Below are 22332 nucleotides of genomic sequence, written 5' to 3' on the forward strand. Positions count from 1 at the left end.
AATTATAGAAACGAGTTGTGCGGAAATGTAGACTTCTGAATTTATTAGTATTTGCATTGGGCAAGGACGGTTACCAAGGTACCCCGCTGTTTGCGCATCCATCGCGAAATGATTGAAGACCAGTAGCCCCTTTGGCTCAATATGCGATAAACGTGACTCAAAAACCTAACAAAAGTGGCTCGTTAGAAGTACCCGTAACGTTGTACTGCTGTAAGGCCGCCAACAAGTAACATTCAAATGTGTTCGACAAAGAAGCCCCCCTCCTGTAACAGAACCGCTATGCCAACGATTTATTTCTTATTTTTGTTTTCCTTTTTTTTTTTTTTTGGTTGGGTATCTCGTACAGTTGTATTAATTGTCCGCTTGTGCTAGGATCCGCTTTTTAATGGTTTTGTTTCTTTCTTTTACAGACCATCCTCCATAACCAAACGTACAAATTTGTAAGCGCTCAACGTAGACATACCAAAGTACTCGCAGATATACAACTGCTACTACTACTAATAATAATAGTAATAATAACAGCAATAACAATAACAATAATAATTAACAATAATAACAACAACAGCCACAACAACAGTTTCTTGTGGCTCAAGTATAAGCATGTGAAAAAGGACTTGGAAGAAGACACTTTGCTGGAGTCGTTCAACAACAATAGCCCCGTATAGTATAGGATGCACTAGAATGTTCCACTGCTACTGAGTCCATTTTTTTATGAGAAACTGTGAAGTTATACGTGTGAAATAAACAAACGACGCCCTTGTTGATTTGTATTTAAATAATATCGCGGCTTTTTTCTCAGCCGATGAGTGTTCAAGCGTGGAAACAATGCGTATGAAATCGCAACAAACTTTCCTCTACGCGCCGCTGTGTGTTGGTTACGTTATATCTAATCGGAAAAATTGCTTGCTCGGAAACGAATGCGGAAGGTGTCGCCACTCTAGTTTTGTGCGCTGCGCTTCAACACTGAGCACCTTAAAGAAACACTGAGCTAGAAAAATATTCGTGTTAGGCGCTTAAATATTACACGCATGTTATATTGAAAAAAAAGAAAAAAAAAAGTTCCTCCCTTTTTTTTTATTGAAATGTTTTTGCGGGACACGTTATGGATTTGAAGCGATTTTGATATTTCGGCGCGCGACCTAAAATAGATGCATTTTTTTTAAATTTATTTTAAAGAGACTCAACTCCCCGAAAAATATTATTAAGTGACCGGATGGCAGACATGCGCCACAAATTACCTTCCTTGGAAAAAGAATACCGCAATATTTACGTCGTGAGACTAATTTTGACGACGAACACAAAATCACCAAATAGGAGCACGTTGCAATACCGTATTTACTCGAGTAATAGCCACACTATTTATGAATAAGGCCGTTTCGTCTGCTTTTCTACAGAACACATATACAGCCAATCATCGCGTTGCGCAAAAATAACATAGCGAATAACTAGATCGAGAGCACGATTCTCCATACAAATGCAATCTTCACAGATGGTATTTTCGCTCGAAGACGTTATCTCTGTCCTGTAAACCGCTGGAATCATGCTGCCGGTCGCGGTAATTGGCAAGCCGCATGCTCCGCGGAAAAGCGAACCCTCAGGTTTTCTTCATAAACAGTGCGGATATTACTCCAGTAAACACGGTATTCAAAATGAGTCTCGCGACCTAAATGTTGCGTTAATTGTTTCTCCCAGGAAAGCATTTATATATTTATTTTTACGTACGTGCTTTTCAGGCACTAAAATTAACATTTTAAATTTCAGTTCAGTTGGTCTGAACTGAAATTCAGTTCAGACCAACTGCGGCACCCCTATTTTAGTGCACTCACTCGATGGCGCCTGTTGAGTTCTGCCTTGTCACTCGAACACGGTAACAACGACCTCGATGGTCACGGCGGTCTTATCGGAAACGCGGGGAGGCTCCGTCGAACCGTACTGCCCCAAAGTCCGGACGGATGGGTGTCCGCGCAAGCGACTAATCGCATTTCACGCGCGTAGCTCCGTAGGGCAGCTCGCATCGTTTGTCGCCAGGCTCAGCTGTATCCGTTGGGTTCGCGGTCTGCTATACTTCATTGTTCGGCAACACGTGCCGAGGTGCTGTCTACTGTTGCTTTTGGCGTATTTGTATCGCTTGCCTACTTATGATGAGTTGTGTTGTTTTTAAACGTCAAAAGTTATTTGCGTGGATTGGGGGGGGGGGGGGGGATCTTTAAAGTTGCCGCTTATCTCGATGCCGATTGGCTGAGCCAGATATGACGTCAAGTATGGCGTCCCATCCAAGCTCGAGGCTGATTAGTTTATTCTTTTTTTAACCACGTTTCTTGTCGGTTGTATTATTCCAGGAACTGCTGTCAAGTGTTCTACATGCCACGCGTTAAGACCCACGCGCTTTTAGTCGATCCAGAATTTAAGAAAGAAAGATAAAACTTTTGTTGGGGTATACTTTAAACCCAGGGTCAACTTTCTAGCCTTGGCGGCGACAAGAAAAGAATCAAAAAGGGGTAATCAGCTAGTTAATTAACCGCACGATGTCCATTACATTTTGTAAGTTTTCCTTTCTGTGTCCTCGAGAAATCGTATTAGGGCTTTTGTGGCTTTCATTGAATGTTCCGTGGACTGCCACGAGCCCAGCACTTTGTCACAGGAGAAAGGTCGGTCGTCTAGCCTCTGAATTGTTCTGTGAAGGTCTTCTCTTTCCACGGCGTAGATTGCACATTCACAGATAAGGTGATTTACAGTTTCCTGGACATCGCAGACTGGGCAGTTAGGGCTGTCTCTTCTTTTTATTCGATGTAGAAAGTGTCGGGTAAACGCCACCCCCAGTCGGAGTCTGCGTAGTACTGCCTGGGACCTGCGTGGAAGTCCAGACGGATATCTAAATGTCATATGTGGATCGAGGGCGTATAATCGGGAGTGATGGTATTCGGGATCAGCCCATAGATGTGATGTCAGGAGTTTGGCCACGTTACGCACTGTTGAGTTAGCTTCTGACTTGAAGTAAGGAATTTTCAAGGTGCGCACATTTTCAAGGTGCGCACCCGGTTGATGAAATCCCTGTAGGCAGAGACTGATATTTAACTATTCAACCCATCATCCTTTCAGTCCTCTCTTCTCATATTCATTAAGCACCTCATCCCACCTTTTCATCCCGTAATCCTTTCCCCTGTGCAGAGTAGCCAGCTAGGACAGAAGTCCAGGCTTACCTCTCTGCCTTTCACTCATCACTTTAATAAAAAAAAAATAAAAAAAAATCCTTTCTGTGGACATAACGTGTTTGGAGGCTTGACGCTCGACCTCAACACGGCCTAGTCGAACCGTAACGGCCTAGTCGAACCGTAACAATTGTTAGTGCTACGAAGTGAGAACCGTCACCGTTGTCCACGGCTTAAAACCGAAACGAAGCGCTCAAAGAGTCCTAGTGCCCCTGCGGCGCGGACACGAGGGCCGGTGCCATCGCAGCCGGCTTTGCTGTATACGGACCGGACGAAACAGGAAACCCAATCGATAGCTCTTGGCATAGCCTCCTCTACACTCACAAGGCCTGGCAGTTTGACGACGGAACCATAGAGTGCCCGGTCGCAGATCTGGAGCGCGAGGACCTGGTAGCACAGAGCATCAGAGAGCCATTTCTCGGGGAACCTGGACGTCAGCGCACAGCTTTTGCAGCGGCGAGGACCCGAAACACACTTGTTCACTCGGGAGAGGTGTGTTTCGGCGTCTCGCCGCAGCGGGGAGCCAGTCACGTGGCTCTCCTCTCATTCGTTTGTCTGCCGCTCCAGCTTTTCCATTTCGGCGGCCGCTTCTCGTGGCAATCTGCCAGGCTTTGTCAGTATATAGGAGGATATGGTCCTGGTCTACTTGCACTCACAGTGGGACTGTTGTCTAGATTTTTTAAACGAGCCAACTCTTCATTAAATGCAACGGTTATGAATGAATCTGATCGTACAGGACTGCGCTGAACGTGTTTGGAAAAAGTAAGAAAGCCTAAAAAAATATGCACCCTATCTAACAGCGTCTGGGTCGACTATCCAAGGCCGACATATCTTAGCGGTGAACTCTGTGCATGTATAGGAGTGCCGTAACTGTGCTCAGATTGGTTTGTCCTCCACTGACTGCCTCGGTGGACGCGTCGGTTCAGACGCGTGTCTAATCACACATCAGCGCTTGAAGCGATGACTAAAACATGCCGGCTACACGTGTTTCTTGGCGGAGTTCCGTGAAAGATCTTTAATGTATTTATGCAAGCTAAAAACCTTGGTTTCAACCCAGAAGCTGCCTGCTTTGCTATGGACAAACGTTGTAGCCGTCGCACTGCACTGCCAAAATGCTCTTTTACAACACGGAACGATATACTTGTTGTCACATTAAGAAATATTAAAGTTGTGCGAGTTATTCACGCGGTGTTTGAAGTAGACCTTACAACATTTGATTGTCGGAAAAAAAAAACATGTTTTTGGCGTTTCAGTGTGCACACTGTGATAAAAAAAAACAAAAACATAAAGCTAATTTAAGATGCGCCTGCATATATCTTATTTCAACACTGAAAGTGGAAATTTAGTAACGTTCTGCAAAAAGCCCGACTTTCTTCTTTTTTTTTTTTTGCAACGGTTTTATGTGAATACGAGTATACAGTGTTTAAAACTAAACATGTACGGATATGTCTGTTACAGAAATTGAGTGACTACAGTTTGTACCTCTATCTAAATTTTTAATAAAAACAATATCACTAATGTTACAGGAGCAACTACTAACCTGGTACCTTTCGAATGCATCGAACAGTAGTGGTGCCACACAACCTCACGCGAATTCTCACCCATGCTCATCGCCAAATCGCAGAGGCAGATCGCGCTCTCGCTGTATGGGACATCTAGTTTGTCCGTATTATTTTTGGTTTGTTTAATTACTCACGCCATCATCGTTTCAGCATCCCCAATCATCGAGAACCGAACCAACAATTCCTGCGTGATAGAGACGCGTGTTTCGGCGCCTTTTAATAGACCCCCGAACCCTTGTTTTCGCCTAGTTTATACAAACACCACAGGCCCAAGGCGGGCCGGGCTCGTCTACACACTAAGCACATAGGATCCGCCGGGCTTCCGAAGGGTAAAGGGCGAGCGGCACTTCTCGCCCGCATACGCACTCTGTTATAGACAGAGACCGAGAAGGTCTTCGGTCCTCCGTGGGTGCCGAGGAACTACGCCCTCTTTCACCTTACGATGAACCGGGGCGGAGCCGACGAGCCATCCGAGCCAACTCCAGCGATGGGAGGAACGTAGAACGTGACTACGCCACCTTAAGTGTGCGAGGGTCACGTGACACCCTCGTGGCATTGGATTGGTCGGGAGGGCCCGTATAGCCCCCTCCGCGGTCCACGATAAGGGGACGGCAAGTCCAGAGCGGGGCCAGATGGCGGCTTTCCCGCCTGACTCACCGCCACCACCGCGACCACCGCAGCCGAGCAAATATTGACGGACGCCTCCCCCACCCGCCGGGACGCGAAAACGAGGCATCGGCCACCCCGGGTCCCGGTCCCCGACGGTACAAACAAGCGCGGTTGCGGTGTCGTCTCCCAAAAACACGAGGCCCTCCCGTATACGCTGCGCCATTTTGTTTTCTTCTTTTCTTTCTTATTTTATTTTGGTCATGGCGGACATTTGTGTTTGGGGCTAGGGGCGTCAGGTTGGGGAGGCCCTTATCATCGAGTACTCCATCGTCGTTTTCGTTGAGGGGCCCGTGCAACCTGCCTCCAACTGTTTCGAGGCTCGCGTGTTACACCGTGTGAACATTCCGCTATGTATACTCACACCCCGCTTATACCTATCGTACAAAGAACATGGTGTTCGCTTCAGACACGATTAAAGAGTTATCTGCGGCCACGCCTGAGGAATGTTCGACGCATATGTCCGCAGACAGTTTTATGTATTGCCAATGTGCCAGGGCCGCCAAACAAAGAAGAAACATCCCTCGGACAGTGTCCGCAGTCGGTATTTTGTATGATGTATCAGAGTGACGGCGACTTTTAAATTCTATAGTACGGTGCGCCGGCGGACCGGTGGCGGAGAGCGAGACAGTCATGCCTCGTTCCGGGACAAAAATGCATGTATTGGCCCATTGGACTGGCTTTGGCACTTTTCTTTTCTTTATATAAAGCAGGGTTTCCACATTGGTGGGGTTTTATATTAACGGGGTGTGACTGGTAGTACAACGCGACTCGGAGCACCTGGAGCGAAAGCTCGCTCTACAGATAGGCGCAAATTTGAATTTATGTTGAAGCATATACGCTTGTGTTATCATCGCGGCCTGCTGCACCCTAAGGAACCCAGGTTAGTAGTGACACTGTAGCCCAAATCGAAAGCTTTTTTTCGTTTTTCCTTTTTCCTTCCGCAGTGAAGGCACATTTGAAAGTTCTACAGATGCGACCCATTTAGCAGGAGAGACATGAAAGAGACCGAACGGGGAAATACACCGCTCGTCCACGGGTGCAGCAAAAAATGATGCAGTCTAATGGCCGAAACGTGAAACAGAGGAAAGGAGATTGGATACACGAGGTAAGAGTTCCTGATAATATTCCCGCACCACGGACATTTGAAGTAGAATTTATGTTGAAGGCATTCTGGGTGAGCAGCGAGTCAGCTCGCGCGAGATTCCGACTCTGATTGTGGCGTTTGACTCATTGCTCGTTCACTTTTTTTTTTTTTTTTTTTACAAAACTATTTAGGCATAATTACAACTCAAAATTCCCGTAAGCCATTAGAAGAGCTTGCCGCTGTCGATCTTCTTAAAAAAAATGACTCGAGTAAATTCTAGCGACGAGTAATGAAACCTCCGAAAATTTTCTTGAGACACCATACATTCCCGAGCTTGATGCGTGCGTATCGGTGCTTCACTCCAAGCTGAGTAATATCTTTAAAAAAAAAAGGCTGAAGATAATTGCGAACATTTTTTTTTCTAATTGACTTGTTTACGATTACGATACAAATCAAAAGAGATCTATCGTTATCTCTTTTTTTTTTCCCTCGTTGAGTGATTCTAGAGCAAACACTGGGAAGTAACAATGCAGTGGAAGGATTGAGAACGTTCTACGGGAGGTAAAATCCTGAGCTAGCCCATCCTTTTCGTTGTGGGCGTTTTTTTTTTAATACGAAATCATTAACTATTTCATGGAGCAAGCCGACGTTATCAACTGTCGCCGCCAAACGGCAGATAAATTCCCTCTCCCAATGGAGCGAAGTGAAGTCGCGATCTGAGGCATCCCTTTGAAGCCGCGCAAAAAGCCGAGTCAAACGGCAAATAAATTCACCTTTCCAAGTGAAGCCGAAATCTCATAGATAGGGCTCCCATTGGCTATTGTGCGCATAGTTACAAGGAACGAGGCTCCCATTGGCCGAGGCGCGTCAGTTTCAAGGATAACCACCCCATGGCGCTGCGTTCCCGCGCCAGAGTGCGCCGGGAAAAGGAAGCGTTTGGCTGCATGGGGTTTCCCAGGGAAAGCCCGCTTGAACATGTACTCCGGAGCGTGGCGTGACCACTTCACGAGAACGCGCGCAAAAACGACATTCATGCTTTCGCATTCACAACTCATAAGAAGTGCTTAGGTGTACCTCGAGCCTTTTTAATTTTAATTGTTACTCGACGTCGCCATCACTAATCATTCTTTTTTTTTTTTTTTTTTTTTGGGGGGGGGGGGGGGGCATCTTTTTCAGTCTCGAACGCATAGTTGTTCACTCAGTGACACCGTTAACGCAAAAAAAGCAACCCCCCCTCCTTTTTTTTTTCGGAAAGAGATTTATGAAGGCAGGAACCTAAGCAGTAAATTTTGGTCTCCGCCAATATTCTATCTTAGTGACATTGGAAAATGCACCGATGTTGTGTTCGCGCTTACAGTGTCACGCAGTGTATGCAGGGCCGGACCCAGGGTTGGGCGACTTGGGCACGGTCACCCAGGTCGAAATCAAAAGGGGGGCGCCACCGCGTCACACTTTTGAATAGTTTAAATCTTTGTTTCTATTTATTTGACACGACGTTATATGCTTGATCGCCGTTCGTTTTGGAATGCGGTTCTCGTCTGACAAAACGCTCGTGTTGGGCCGCTACTCACGTGTTTACTAACAACGTGATGTCTTTCTTAGTAGATAAGGGAATGTAAAAAAGGGAGGGGTGGGAGGGGGGTGGCGCCACGTTTAGAGTTCGCCCAGTGCGCTTGTTGGTGTAGGGCCGGCCCAGAGTATATGTACATGCATACAACGCCCACTCCAAACTCTACACTCACTTCAGTGCTAGGAAAAACACCGGTGTTTTCTTTTTAATTCTTAATAAGGATAAATTATTACCTTCCTGCTCAGAGAAACCGATAAATCTTTCACTGCCTTTAGGCGAAGACACGTCCAGTTTACAGTATACAGTGTCCAGCCGTCTACGCAGCGACATTGTACAGAGAGCTTCCGAGTTCGACGTCGACACGCGAGAGGGCAAGTCAGAATTGCTGTGCCGCTCGCGCACTTAGCTCCGGGCCAGCGGCGCTAAGTCGTCACCGCGGTACGCGAGCGCCTACTTGGTATGCGGCGGGTCACCGCGCGCGGTCCTTAATACGCCTCGGCCCCAAATCCTCCGCGTCCCCAAGTTGTTCCCCACCCTCTCCCCACGGGCGACGATGCGAGTCCCTATTAGGGACGAACCCCGCGGGAGTGATTGCGTCCCCTCCGATTCCCGCCTGCATTATTTAGCCGCCTACTCCGAACACACTGTCCCTGTTTCTTTGTGCAATGGGAAACTAAAACAAGAAAAATACAAAAAACCTCGGAACCTGTTTATTTTGTGCGACCTCTAAGATACGACTATAGTGCTGCTAAACAAGCTACGCTTCAAGTAGCGATACTTCAGTAATTGCAATTGGATTGGATTGGATTTAATGGCGACCCCTTTGTAACGGGGGCGGGGGGGGGGGGGTGGTTGCCGGAAGTTTTGGTGTGGGCCTCCCGTTTTGGAGCTTAAAATCATGATTTCCAGTTATCTTAAGCGCCATTCACACATATGCGACCGAGTAAGACCGAGAGAGACCTGCAGACCGGTTTTTAAGCCTCTTGCGAAGTCTTAGGACCGGATGCGCTGCTGTGGAGCTGGTCTTAAGACGTCGCAAGAGGATTAAAAACCGGTCTGGTCTCTCTCGGTCTTACTCCGTCGCAAGAGTGTGGACGGGCCTTTAGGCTTTATCTGAAATCGACGGAAACGGTTTTCCACCCTCCGTAAGTTGTAAAACGGTTCGCGACATAGCAAATTGATAACTCTTATGCTTTTCGACACCACATCTAAGGCTCGGGAATTCGCACTTTCTAATCCTAGAGATTGCCAATGGCACCCGCTTTGCACTAGGCAGCAAAATGGCGTCTCCCACAAAAAGATTGAGGAATGCACTGCGGATACGAGGAACACGAGAAGAGTTTTGAGATCTAGCAAATAGAAAAAGTAAAAGAATAAAATTGACGAAACGAAGAGTCTTTTTTTCTCTTTTTTTTAGCAAAACTAGCTTTGAAGTGGTGACCACAACGCCGCCCAAGCCGCGTTTACATGAATGCGACTTAGTCGCATCGAATCCAGTTGTCGCATTCAATGCGGTCATGTAAATGGCATAATGCGCAAAGGAAGCGCAGCGCATTAAAGTCGCTAGATAAAGGTGGATCGAGATGGCGAGTGCGCATTCATTCAGCCCATGTAAACGGAGGTCGCATCGCATTTTGGAACGGGGAGGATTATCGGAAGGCGCTCGCTGCGGGAGCGAGTGAACAGCTGAGAACATGGCGGCGGCCAATCTCGTCGGCGGCGCGGAGAGTGGTCCCGCATGCTCGCCCGCAATTTTTTCCCCAGAACAAACGCGAGCTTTTATTGCCATCATAAGTAAGCGGAATATCGCGGAGCTGCTCGGTGAGGGCGGCCCCCGTCCAAGCCTTGCGAAGTACGACTTGCGCGTCCGAAATGTCCCAAAAGCTTCGGCGCAAGCACGAACGACACGGAGAGCTCGGAGCACTGTAGAGCACTGCATGGTAGCAAAGAACGAGCAGCTCCTATACCTCGGTGCCGTTCCTAGCTGCGCAGGAGCGTTTCGAACTCGGGGTCCGGTTGGTCCGGTCGCGATCGGCAAGGTCTGGCGCGGCGAAGCGCGGAGGCGTCCTCAAAGCGCGTGCGCACACACGTCGCTTCTGGTCCAGACTGACCCGGCGGTCCGGCCTGGAGCCCTAAACGCTTTTGTTTTTATGTTTCTTCCGTATCTTAACTTTTTCCACAGCACCAAAGACAGCGGGCACAATCTTTACGCTCACTGAACGCGTCGAAAGGCCTCCACGTGCGATGCACCGGAAAACGTGGTGCGGCTGGTGCTGGAACTGCGCAACTTCCAGCTTCGACACGGCGTGGCGCCACCTTCGTGTAGGGCTTGGTGCGCATCAATGTAAACGTTGCCGCCTCGGCTTCGTTCGAAGAACGATTGGAGTCGATGCGTTGAAATCGTTTTCATGTAAACGAGGCTCTAGTTTCATCTGCGGACTTGGGGAGAATAGGACGCGTCACGTCGTTTGTGTTAGGTCATGAACTTGGAAAGATGGGAGTTTCAAGCTATAATGCCTTCCGATAAAAAAAAAGATGACCACATCTCCACGTGGTGAATGATGTTGATTGGAGCGAAGCTCTGGTGGTGCTGATGATACTGATTTTGTTCATAGGTAGCCCTCTCCTGTATAGACGTTGTGCGGCTACATGCAACGTTTTATCCATGAATCCCCAGCTCTTGAGTTACTACCGCATCTCAGAGCCCCCTATTCATCCCGCAGTCGTGACCGAATGGTTAAGGCGATGACTAGAAATTCATTGGGGTCTGCCCGCACAGGTTCGAATCCTGTCGACTTCGCAAACATTTTTTTAAAATTTTGTTTTAAGAAGACAGATTAAATGGCAATCGATGTGAGCACGGACGCCGGATGGACAAGGCCTATGGAGCTTCTCCCCTAAAACAATTTTAATAAAATGAAACCAGAGGAACGGTTGTCACATGCTTTTGGTGGCGTTGCACTGTCACACGCTACAGCTTTTTTGTTGGTTCAATATAAACTCTAAAAAAGAGCCCGTGAGTCTTCTTTCCCGCACAACACTCGGAGAGCCAATCACCGCAACTTACGGAGGCAGCTCAGCGAATGACAATCCCGAAACCTATGTTTAGACCAAAAAACGCAGTCTGAGTTGTGACATTAAGCAATCCAAGCGCGACGTTTTGCATTGCTTAATGTCACAACTCAAACTGCGTTTTCTGGTCTAAACATGTTTTGGCATCGTCATTCGCTGAGCTGCCTCTGTAGGTTGCGGTGATTGGCTCTCCGAGGGTTGTGCGTGAAAGTAGACGCACACACTTTTTTTAGAGTGTATATAAATGCTGCGTACCCCTTTGAAAGATGAGCAGCGCACTAACAAAATAATCAAGGGCAGTCATGAAAAAAAATAAAGTAGTTTCTGTGGAAACTTTTTCATGTGTTAGCATTAGAACGCTCGTTTCTAAGAATACCCGGCGGTGTCTTTCGTTTGTCAGCGCCGGGGAGAGAGGGAGAAGGAGTGGAAGAGGGTGACGCGTGTGACACTCCCATTGGTCTGAAGCGTTGACGTCTGCACGCGTCAACCTTTCCCCCTCTCTCTCCGGCGCTGACAGACTGACAGACACTGCCTGGTTTTCGTGAAAACAAGCCCTTTCGTTTTCGGCAAAGTCACGCGCACAGCTGGCGCGGAGCCAGGGAGGAGGAGCCGCCGCGCAACAGCTCCTAGATAACAAAGCCGTAGTACTGAATGAGATGTCACAATCAGAGAAGGCCAACGCTCGACACAGATTGGAAACGAGCGCTGCGTCACCGCTCGGCTTCGAGTCAAGTTTGAGCTGAATGTTGACGCAATCGTCGTGTCCAGTCCGTGCGAAGCGTTGGCCTTCTCTGATGACGCCATCTCATTCTGTCCTACAGCTTTGTTATCTAGGAGGCGTTGCGCCGCGGCGCTGTGGAATGCGGTCGTGCTCAGTTGGCGCTCTGCCGCCGCCGGTTATCATTCGCTCTGGGTTTCCGTGGTAGCGGTGCGTGGGCTGTGATGTGTGTGTGTGTAGTTAAACGATGGATGGGGTTCTCTGCACGAGTGATATGGATGTGGTTCCTTCCACGAGTGACGTGGACGACCGTATTTAAGGGCATGAACTCTGATAAGCAGATTACACAAAAAAAAAACGGGCGAAAAAAATGACAGGAAGGTCTATTGTTGTATCCTTAAAGAATCCGCTTATTGCCCTTTGGGAAACGCCACACATATCCCCTTTTGGAAAACGCTAACACTGACTTCGTGATGAAGCTAAAAAAGGGCAGTAAAAAAATAGAGGAAGCAAAAGATAAATGCCAAAACAAAAACGTTAAGGGGTCAGCGTTATCGTTTCCAACGGTTATGCTAACGCATTCCCTAAGAATCCATCAATAGATTTTCCTGTATTTTTTCCAACTCTTTGTACGATTCTTCACCAACACCTTTGTCTGAAAAAAGGTTAATTTCGCTGGGTGCCTCACAATTTTCCAGAAGCTCGAAAGCTGGTACTGGTAATGGTGACCAAAAGATGCCGCGCGAATTTCAAAGTTGCGAGTCTAGGAGTATAGCCGACACGTTTGTGGAAAATTAAACATGTATCTACCAGTATGATTTGGAAACAAAGCGCCGTCATTGGCATCTGTTCTTGTCGTCGTCTGTGTCAGCCGGGCTTGACTCCACGGGAGCCTGTGCATGACATGCAGTCGGCGTCGTTGTGCTTACGGCCTTACTTGTAAGCTATCTGGATGTCGAATTTCTGCAACCGGCTCCACGGCGCGAGTGGTCCCGCTGGGCCACTGAAGTTGGCACGCCAACAAAGCGAGTTGGGGTCGGTGACTCCCTAGAACGCGTGTCCATAAAGGTAAGGTCGGAACTTGGTGACTATCCATACGACAACAAGGCATTCCTTTTTCATTGTCAAATAATTGCTGTCCGCCTTTGGGAGTGCCCGACTTTTATTCTCCATGACTCCCTCGGCGCCGTCCTGCACGTACAAGCACTGTATGCCACGAGCTCCGTATTGCTTGTGCCTGTCTGGATCCCAGTCTTGGCGTACCGGCCTAAGTGGCCACGCCCCACACCACAGATGCCTGTAGACATTGCTGTAGTTCTTCAAACGCATGCTGTTGCTTCTCGTTCTACTCAAAGGCGACGGCATTTTTCGCGAGGTGAGTGAAGAGCGCGGCGATTCTAGAGAATTTCTGGACAAAACGAATGTAGTAAGCACAAAGACCCAGGAACCTCCTGGCGGCCTTTTTGTCGGACGATAGTGGAAATGAGGCTACGGCGGCTGTCTTTTCTGGTGTCCTGTGCGAACAGCTTCGTTGCTGACGAAGAGGCCGAAAACCTTTAGTTTGCCATAAGCAAACCGGTGCTTCGTCGGCTTGAGGGTGAGCCCTGATAGCCTGGAGTTTTAGGCGCTGGAGGCACTCACCGAATGTATGGAAAAAAAAAACGACGACATTGTCGAGGTAGACGGGACATGTGTGCAATTCTGGTCTTGCTAGCCCGCGTCCATTATTCATTGAAATGTTGTTGGCGCCGTACAGAATGCATCCAGGGTGATGAAGGCCGTCTTCTCTTTGTCCCACTCGATTACTTCGCTTTGCTAGTAGCGTGGCGGCGTTTGTCAAGGGGTGTCGTCGATACAAAGGAGTGGATACACGTCCTTCTTGGTAATCATGTTTAGCGCCAAAAGTCCGCGCAAAATTGCAAGGTTCTGTTTTTTTTTGTTTTTTTTTCTTGACCAGCACTTCTGGTCTAAGACATCCCCAGAGGTCTGTTCAAAGCCTGGGTAACGTTGCCGTTGAGGTTTTCTTGTACCTGTTCCTGGATGCCTATTTCTTTTTTTTAAAGGAAAGTGGGTACGGAGGTTGACGATCGGGGTGCGCGGCATCGTCGGTAATAATTCTGTGCCTGGCGATTGTCGTCTGGCGAAACAAGGATCGCGCGGTGAAGCAGTGCTGGAACTCATCAAGTAGCTCAAGTAGTTTGTATCTTTGCTGTGATGAAAGCTTTTGACTCAACTTCAAGCTCCAATGGCGCAGTTATTTCCGGCTCTGGTGCGCGAGATGCTGCTGCCACTGTAATTATACCTTGATTACGTCACAGAAGTCTTTAATGTGAGTCAACGTTACTAGATTAGCTCTGTTATAGAACTGCCCATAGACGCTGCATGCGCAAGCAGTAACCCCCCCCCCCCCCCCCCTCTCCCCCTACGGTTCGCCTCCGGGACCTCCCGTCATTTGACACGCCAGTTTCTGGTGGAGGGCTGCTGCTATTGTAACTGCAGTGTATTTTAGGGAATACGTATATTTTGGAGTTCAGCGTCTAGATAGAGTTTCACCGAACTCTATGGTGGAACATAATTTTGAAACGAAAATCTAAATGGCGCTTCAGACGACGGGAGGTGGTCTGAAGGGAGTGAGGGGGCTACCCCTGGTCCGCGGGAGCTCCACAACTGATATTATATAGTAACGTTGATGTGGGCTATGGTGGTGCTTTTCGTCAGATTCTACGTCTCCTTTCGGAAGTTCGTTACAAAAGCCATGGTGCGACTGTCTTGAAGCCTCGTAACGCCTCTGGCAACGCCGATTGCTTTCCTCAAGACATGGGTGATGATGCCCTCTAGTATCGCTTCTCAGTTTGTGACCTCGATGATCACGGCGAGTAGAAAATCACTTGACTAAGGCGGCAGGCTCATATTGTCGGCAAGCTCACCAACCGCGGCTTGGTTTCGGTCTTCCGGTGGTAAAACGGGCTTTCAGAGCGTCATCTTTTTTTTTTATGAGGTCGATGACGGCAAACGATGGATTATACCGGACAGGTTTCGCTATGGCAATACACCTCCCGATCGGCTTTATGAGATGACCTACTGCTGTTCTTATTTGTGGACCGCACCTCTGCGTCATCACTTTCCGAAGGCGGCGAGTGAGCTTCCCACGTGAAACAAAATAGCCTGCACCAGTGTCAATAAGTGCAGTCGTGTCGTGACTTTCGAAGCCAACGTTGAAGTAATTGGATGCCAAACGGGAGCAGTCGTTGGGGTGTTTGTCCTCGTTAAATTTGGAGCTTACGCCGCCCATTTTCAGCAACGCTACCACCAGGCGTTGCCGCGCTTAGTTTTTCTGAGGAGACAGGGCGCACAGGCTACTCCGGCGAGACTGACGGACAGATGAAGGCACATATTGAAGGGATGGCGAGCGGGAACCTCGAGGTAGTGCCGACATCGAGGACAGAGGTCGTCGGAGATTCTCCTTGATGTTCCGTGGTTACTCCCCAAGACGTGGTTGAAGGTTATTTGGAGCAAACCCTCGCAGGCTCATTTGACATTATGGGCACTTTCGGTAGATGTGGTTGGCCTCACCGGGTAGCACAACGACCGTTAGTCAGCCGGTCGCCGTACATCCGTATTCCTTACCACAGGTTTTTCAAAGCGAACGCACGCCCGTTCTTCATTGCGTCGGACATACTGGGGCGCTGGAACTTCAAGTCGAGGGGACGCCGGATATTGGTGGCTAGTTGGTGACGGCCTCCAAGTCATTGCGGTGTAGGTCAAAGTCCGACCTACAGACTCGACTTCTGCCTTGAAGAAAACCGATTCCCAGGTTCCCTCTTTCTGTTCCCTCTCGTACTTTCCTCTCCTCCTCCCACAAAAGAAGCGTGTCTCAAAACTACTCCCCGTAGAAAGAATGAGGGTCTTCTTCTTCCTAGAAAATAAGGGAGGAATTGAGGGACAGTTTTGTCCTTTCTGGCTGCTCTTGGGCCTTTAACATGGGTTCTAGCACCGCTACATTGACGGAAGCTTCGGGTTGGAATACCAGTTGGACCTTCTCCCATACAACCTCTGCGATAGAGAGAGATGCCGGGCGATTCGTAGCAGGCAGTATCTTCTGGGGCTTTTCTGTACAACTTCTCGGATGATCTCACGGATGACGGGGAGATCTGAAAGCCTGGAGTTTAGGCTACAGCTAGACGGCGCAAGGGCAGTGACAGCAGTTAGCCGCACGTAGTGACTTGTTCTTGCGAGAAGGGCTCGCTTAATTTTTGTGGCTTCCTTGACGAACCCTTCGATTGTTGCCAGACGGTTGTGGTAAAGGCTGCTAAAAACGTTATCCGTCACCCCCGCATAAGCTGAAAGGGTCGGCGCGGGTACTCAGGCGTATATTACGGCGTCTTCGGTGAAGCCTGTGACGCATTCGTTGCGGCCTTGAGTTCTTGTTTGGAGAAGGTCCTGGGCACGCACTCATTGGTTTATGAAGATCCACTTTAATTTTTCCTTGCAGATGTACCACGACATAAAGGAAGCCTCATGGTTCTCGAACCTCGCTGTTCTCTCCAGAGAAAAGTGGGGTTCTGCAAGCACCGATATCCGTTCATTGTAGCAAGCCACGCGTTCGTATAGTCCTCGAGGTCCTCGCATTCCCGGCATCTTCGCAGGCTTCGACGTCTTCGTAGTTGTGGATGTTTCCGTAGTCTTTAATGTCTCCGTACACTTCGCCTTGGATGGGTGTCGGAGTACGAGGTGAGGCGGGCCGGTGAAGGGCGGCGGGAATTTCGAGAGAGGTCGAAATTCTGGCGGTTCTCCCCAGAGCGCTGACTTTCCCGAGCTTGGACTTCCTCATCGAAAGGTTTTCTTCCCAGACTTAGAAGCGGTGTTGACTTCTGGGCCTTTGAAGGAGTGCGGTCAAAGGGCACATGTAGCGGTACCCCGCATGTTTACCAGCAATGTCGTGGATGACGAGGTATAAAACGAGGAATAACTGAGAAAACTAAGGATTTAATGTGGCGAACTTGTACCAACACAAAAGTACAATAATGTCGTCCAGACGGCAGGATCGAACTACATACACCTGTTTAACCTTAAGTCCGAGTGGTGCCAAAAGCTAGTTGCAATACGAACACACCGACTAAAAAAGACTATTTCAGGGCATATTCTTCGCGCTTAATTGAAGCAGTTTGCGGTAACACATGCACGGACGCACGAAAAACGCTTTTATCTAGCGCTTTCCGAGAAGCCTGGTAGGCAGCAATGGCTCAGAGCGTGGGTAGCGCTGGGACTCCAAATAAAAGGGAGATAGCGTAGATTGACTGAAGGCAGATCGCGGCGACTGCTTTTTATGCTATGTTCTACATTCAGGGCGATTCTAAATTAGAACACACGGTGACTGACAAACATGTACTGGAACCTTGCACTGGAGCAGCAAGTCCACTATAGCCACTGACAGAGGTGAGAAGGGCGGAAAGGGACTTCAAATGTCACGCGCAGTCATTCTACCTGCGACAAGTTACTGTTCAGGGTCTCATGCGCGCACGGCAGGCTCGGAGCGCGCGCTGGGGGTCGGGCGTTCGAAAGACATGTCCTGGCGTTCTCATACAGTCCGTGACTATACTGGGATTCGAACCCTGCCCAGCTGTGAGAAAGCCATGTGCGTTGCCAACTCAGCCACGAACTCGGCATTATGCCATCTGCCAAGCTTTAGCCAGTTTGACTACGCCGCCGCTGCCGCAATGCATTGAGGGAACATTAGTCTTTCTGTACGTGTGACAACACCATCACGCGTGGAACACGGGACGGCACGAGTCCTCGCACGCATAGCCGCCTGCCTTCTGTGAACTAAAGTTAGGGGAGCGTCAAGCATGCGCCGAACGCTTAGTGAGAGCGTTCTATTGGCTGTTGCGCGGCATACGAAGCGGACCACGGTGACTCGCGCCGTAACTCGTCGTATGCAATCACAACCTACTCAGACGGTACTGTGTGGAGCAGTCGAACGCTACTATATGCTGATGTGTATTGAAAAGTTTCCGTAGAGAGTACGCCGCGGATTGCGGACGTATACGAGCGTGTGCGCAATGCATGCTTCAAAGTGAAAGTGTATGAGTTCCTCCTTGCAACACAAAGCTCTGTCATACGATCTACCAAAAGTCTCTATTGTGTAAATTGGCATTTAGAAAAGTTTCTACGCGAGGTTTGGTTTATTTCGATGCCGCTGCCATGCGGCACGGCTGCCTGTCCGTCTCGTTCCAAAAGTGGCGTGAGCGCTCTCTAAAAGTACACGGATCAAGCGGGACGCAATATCGAAAATCGAAGAGAGCCTATCGCGCGGGCAGCGTCGTGCGTGTATATATGTATGCGCGGATGGACGCAATCCATATCTCGACCGCGGGTCTGCGGTCGGTCGCTCTAGCTGAATCTGGACCGCGGACGCTGGTTCCTCAACGCGGCGGCACGTATACGTTTCCGAGAAACTGCGCCGTGTTTAAGCTTTTTAATAGGGAAGGTTATCACAAAAGTAAGACTGAAGTTTTCGGAGACATGTTTTACTAAACTGACATACAGCGAACACTGCCGTGCACGCGTGCCTTCATTTTCACGCGTGCGACCTTTTTTTTTTAGAATTTCTCGTTACTTTAAGGCAGCACTCTAGGGTTCTAAAAATGCTTCCTGTTTTCCTTGGAAATAAATTATTACCATAGTTTCGTGTTTTTAAATAAAACCTATAACAATAGAAAAAAAGACACTCGTATTCATCCGAAGAAACTTGGATTTTCAGAGCCACGATATCCTGACGAACGGCTAGGATCTTGATGAAATCTTGATGAATTGCCAATAGGATGGTCAATCTTATCAATATCTCCAGAGATCATTGCCTTTGTGGGCAGAACCAAAGATATCTGACTGTGCTATAGACGTCTAGCTGTTTCCCACCGTTCTCAGTCACGTGGGTTCTGTACACGGTATGCGAGACGAAGAAATAACAAAAGATTTCAGCCTGCAGTATGCGACCAAATATAGGTGAGGCAACACAAGATTGTGTGAGACCACGCATTTTTCGTTAACACCTTTTAGCGGTGTGGAAAGATCAAAACGATGTTTTACCGCATATTAGAAGTTACGACATTGAATAGGGGTGCGCCCTTGTGGAAAACGTGGATAGTCGCTGAGAAGATGACAACAAAAAGGCATCTCTTTCGAACGCTTAGCCTCTATCATGCGCTCGCTGCTGTAGACGCCGTGTTGTGATCGCGCCTCCATGCTCTCGAGGTTCACGAGACGTCCAAGTGTTATTTAAGATATTGGAAACTCGCGCTGGGGTCGGGACGCCTGAAAGACCTCTCTCGTTCTTATCCTGTCGTCGACTATGAAAACGGTCGCGGTATCGTGTTCAGACAACACGATTTGGGCTTCCTTACATGGAGGAGGAGCAGTGTTCTTGTGATAGTGGAATTTATGATCCCGTCAGTATCGTGGAAGGGGTAGGACTATAGTTTTGGTTTTTTCAATATTACCTCCTTTACTCCGCACGGCTGCGGCTCGTTCTGTAACATTTGCCACTTCAATAAAGGGACTGAATGGGTAGATCCGAACATAAAAGAATCGGCAAAACAGCTAAATAAAAAAGAAAGCTTCCCAGCCATTACATGTAGGAGTTTTTATTGACGAATCCGTATAGGTATCGTAACGCAGCTTGCTTCCACGTTTTATAGTATGACAGACAGAGTGTATTATCAATAAAAAGAGGGCCCTGAAAGTTGCAAAGCATGCGCAGTTACAACACTTTATCGAGTAAATAAATGTCGTCTAGAAAAAAAAAATTAACTCTTGGGAGTATAAATTCCTGCTTACGTTTATGTCTGATTGCTATTTAATTTTCTTTAAACTTTCGAAAAACTAAGAATTACAAAAAAAAAAAATGTCGACGAATTTACTTTTCATGCGGACGAACCACGCGTGGTATAATTATTGCGCAGAAATTGTAAACAGGATTTTAAAAAAAATTTAATTTTTATAATTCAAGTACAGTAACTTTATCTTCGTTTTTGTTTTATGGCACTGACTGATTTTCTTATTTACGGATTTCGTGCGATGTTTGATCGGATGCGTTCGAGCCCTCGCACAAGCGATGGCGAGCGTAATATCAGCAATGTTTTAGATTCGGAGCTAGCATATAGAGCTTTCTTTCTCGCAATTATACATTGTCCTTGGAATTGCCATGAGTGCTCAAGGTTTTCAAAGGACTTAAGAGTGTGCCCTTCTGGATTTTTGTTTCTTCAGTACTGCGCGTTACAAGATCATGTTCCAACAGACGAAAGATGCGGGCGAACGCGTAAATATAGAACTCAGCGGTTTCGCATTTCATGCATATATATTCGGAAGGTATACACAGTTCGCTTCCAATATTTCACGTGCATTAGATGTTTAGGAAGTAAAACGTTGAGCGCCTGCTTAACATGGGCGACGAGGCATGTCACAAAAACTGTCCTCCGATTCAACGGCAGGTAAGAAGAAGGGTCTGACCTAAAATAAAACAAATAAAGTGAGTGAAATTACATATCGATTGCGTCAGACTAAATACTACAATTGTCCCGCCAACAATTATATCAGGTTTTTACGTTGCACATTGAACATATCACGGTGCTCCAAACCGTATTCCTTCCCACTTGGCCAAACTTTAGCCAAGCACTCGCAAAACACCACAACTGAAATAAGGGCGTTCATAATAACTTTTGTTAAAAAGTGCACCTGTCTTAATAAATAAAAACCTGCCAAGATTATTCCTGATGACGCCTTAGGCCACTTGGACGAGCTAATAAAAGAGTATATTTGACGCCTTCAAGTGAAGAAAACGATGTTCAAATTATTTTGCCAGTCGAGACTTTGATGGCGAACAAACGCGCAATTTTTGGACCAGAGGCGAATATGTAGTCGAGCCTGACTAAGAAACGGCTGTTTGGTGGAATGTTTTAGACAGGTCATAAACAACGAATTTGTTTATGGTGATTTTCAAGCAGTGCTTGAACGACGGGTCATACAGATGTGAGGGAAGTGAATGAAGAGTCTAGTTTGTTAAATTCTGGTGAGATTTTGCAGAATTTATACCGAAACGATGGTTTGAGGCCGCTAACCTTATATTGCGTATATATATTTACAATATTTTGCCTTAAAAACGTTTTGGAAAGGTTTACTGGCTTCTAAGGTTCAAATCAGTCATACGTCCCTACGTGTGTTCGGCTTCACTGCTGTACTCCAAAGTCGCGATGGGAAGAAAGCTTGCCGTAATACGATAAATTCCTAAATGTCGAAGAGGCAAAGTTCTAATGTACATTTGGCAATAAATATGAACGTCTGATTCAAACATTTTTGAGCATTTTCGTTGTCTTTATTAAGACCTCTTGCTTTCGTTTAAATTTGCTTGAATTGTTTTTCCAGCGTTCTGCACAGTCAGTTAAATAAATGCTCGAAACTTCTTAGCATTCTTAATATACTAAAAAAATTTTGCACCTTTGGGCTGTAATATTTTGTATAAAAATTATTTTATTATATTAATAATACGTCATATTGAAAAAAAGCTAAAATTTTGTTCTAAAAAAAAAGAGAGACGATTTCGCATTTAGCACGCTTCCGAACAATATTATATGAAAAACAATATTTTTAACCACCGAATGTAGAAAATATGCAGACGCAGACCTAATTAGATTTCAAGCCACGGAATGCAAAACAGAAAATGTTTCCTCTAATGCCGTAGTCAAAACGCAGTATGAACCAAAAGGCATCTAAATACGGGTGCCCATTTTTTCGAAGTAAACTACAAAATTTTCCTTATTGTGACGAAAACTTGCATCACCTTTCTGGCACCAGAAGTCAGGTTTGACTCTGGGTCAGGGCTATAGAAGCGCACGCCCTAAATAAAACGCACGAAAAAGCCGGGCCAAGTAAATAAATAAATAAATGCGCGACCAAAAATGGCTTCGCAAAGCAAACAATTAAGGGGAAAACCCCCTCTGAAAATAGCTTACCTGGACAGCGAGAAAGCTTTCGTCTGGGGCTGTCGGCTGCTTTCTGGGGCCCCTTTCTAGCGGCGGTCGACGGCGGCGCGAGTGGGCACGCGCGCGCTCTCTCAGCCGAAATTCCGCCAAATATGTGGAAAGGGTCCCAAACCCTTTCCCTTCCCTCCTCAAGACGCTTCCCTCCTCTTCATTCCCCATTTCTCCGCTCCCGCGCCCGGGCCACGTTTCCTAAAGGGGAAAGGAGGTATCGTGTTTCCCTAGAGAGAGGAGAAGACGTAGGATCGAAGAGGGAAGGAGGGAAAAACGGATTGACGTCATGTCTTGGAGCCGACGGACGAACCAATCGGGGCGCACAGAACTGCAGGTGAGAGGAAGACGCGTCCCTATTGGTCGCGGCGCGGGGCTGCACCTGCTCCCATCCCCGCCAGTGAGGGAACGCGGCGCGCCCCCTTT

The 22332-nt window shown here is 47.6% G+C and overlaps 1 protein-coding gene across 2 annotated transcripts in view; it reads right to left on the reverse strand.

Annotated features, from left to right (window-relative positions):
* Window positions 1-21973, reverse strand: part of LOC8039418 (choline O-acetyltransferase) — a 135806-nt gene extending 113833 nt beyond the window's left edge. For both annotated transcript variants that reach the window (XM_042292327.1, XM_042292328.1), the window contains exon 1: window positions 21889-21973. The gene's annotated coding sequence lies outside the window, so the exon portion shown is untranslated. The remainder of the gene's footprint in view (window positions 1-21888) is intronic.
* Window positions 21974-22332: the final 359 nt, after the last annotated feature.

Source organism: Ixodes scapularis, unplaced genomic scaffold (genome assembly GCF_016920785.2).
Source record: "Ixodes scapularis isolate PalLabHiFi unplaced genomic scaffold, ASM1692078v2 PGA_scaffold3__209_contigs__length_174095766, whole genome shotgun sequence".
NCBI classification, from domain to species: domain Eukaryota; kingdom Metazoa; phylum Arthropoda; class Arachnida; order Ixodida; family Ixodidae; genus Ixodes; species Ixodes scapularis.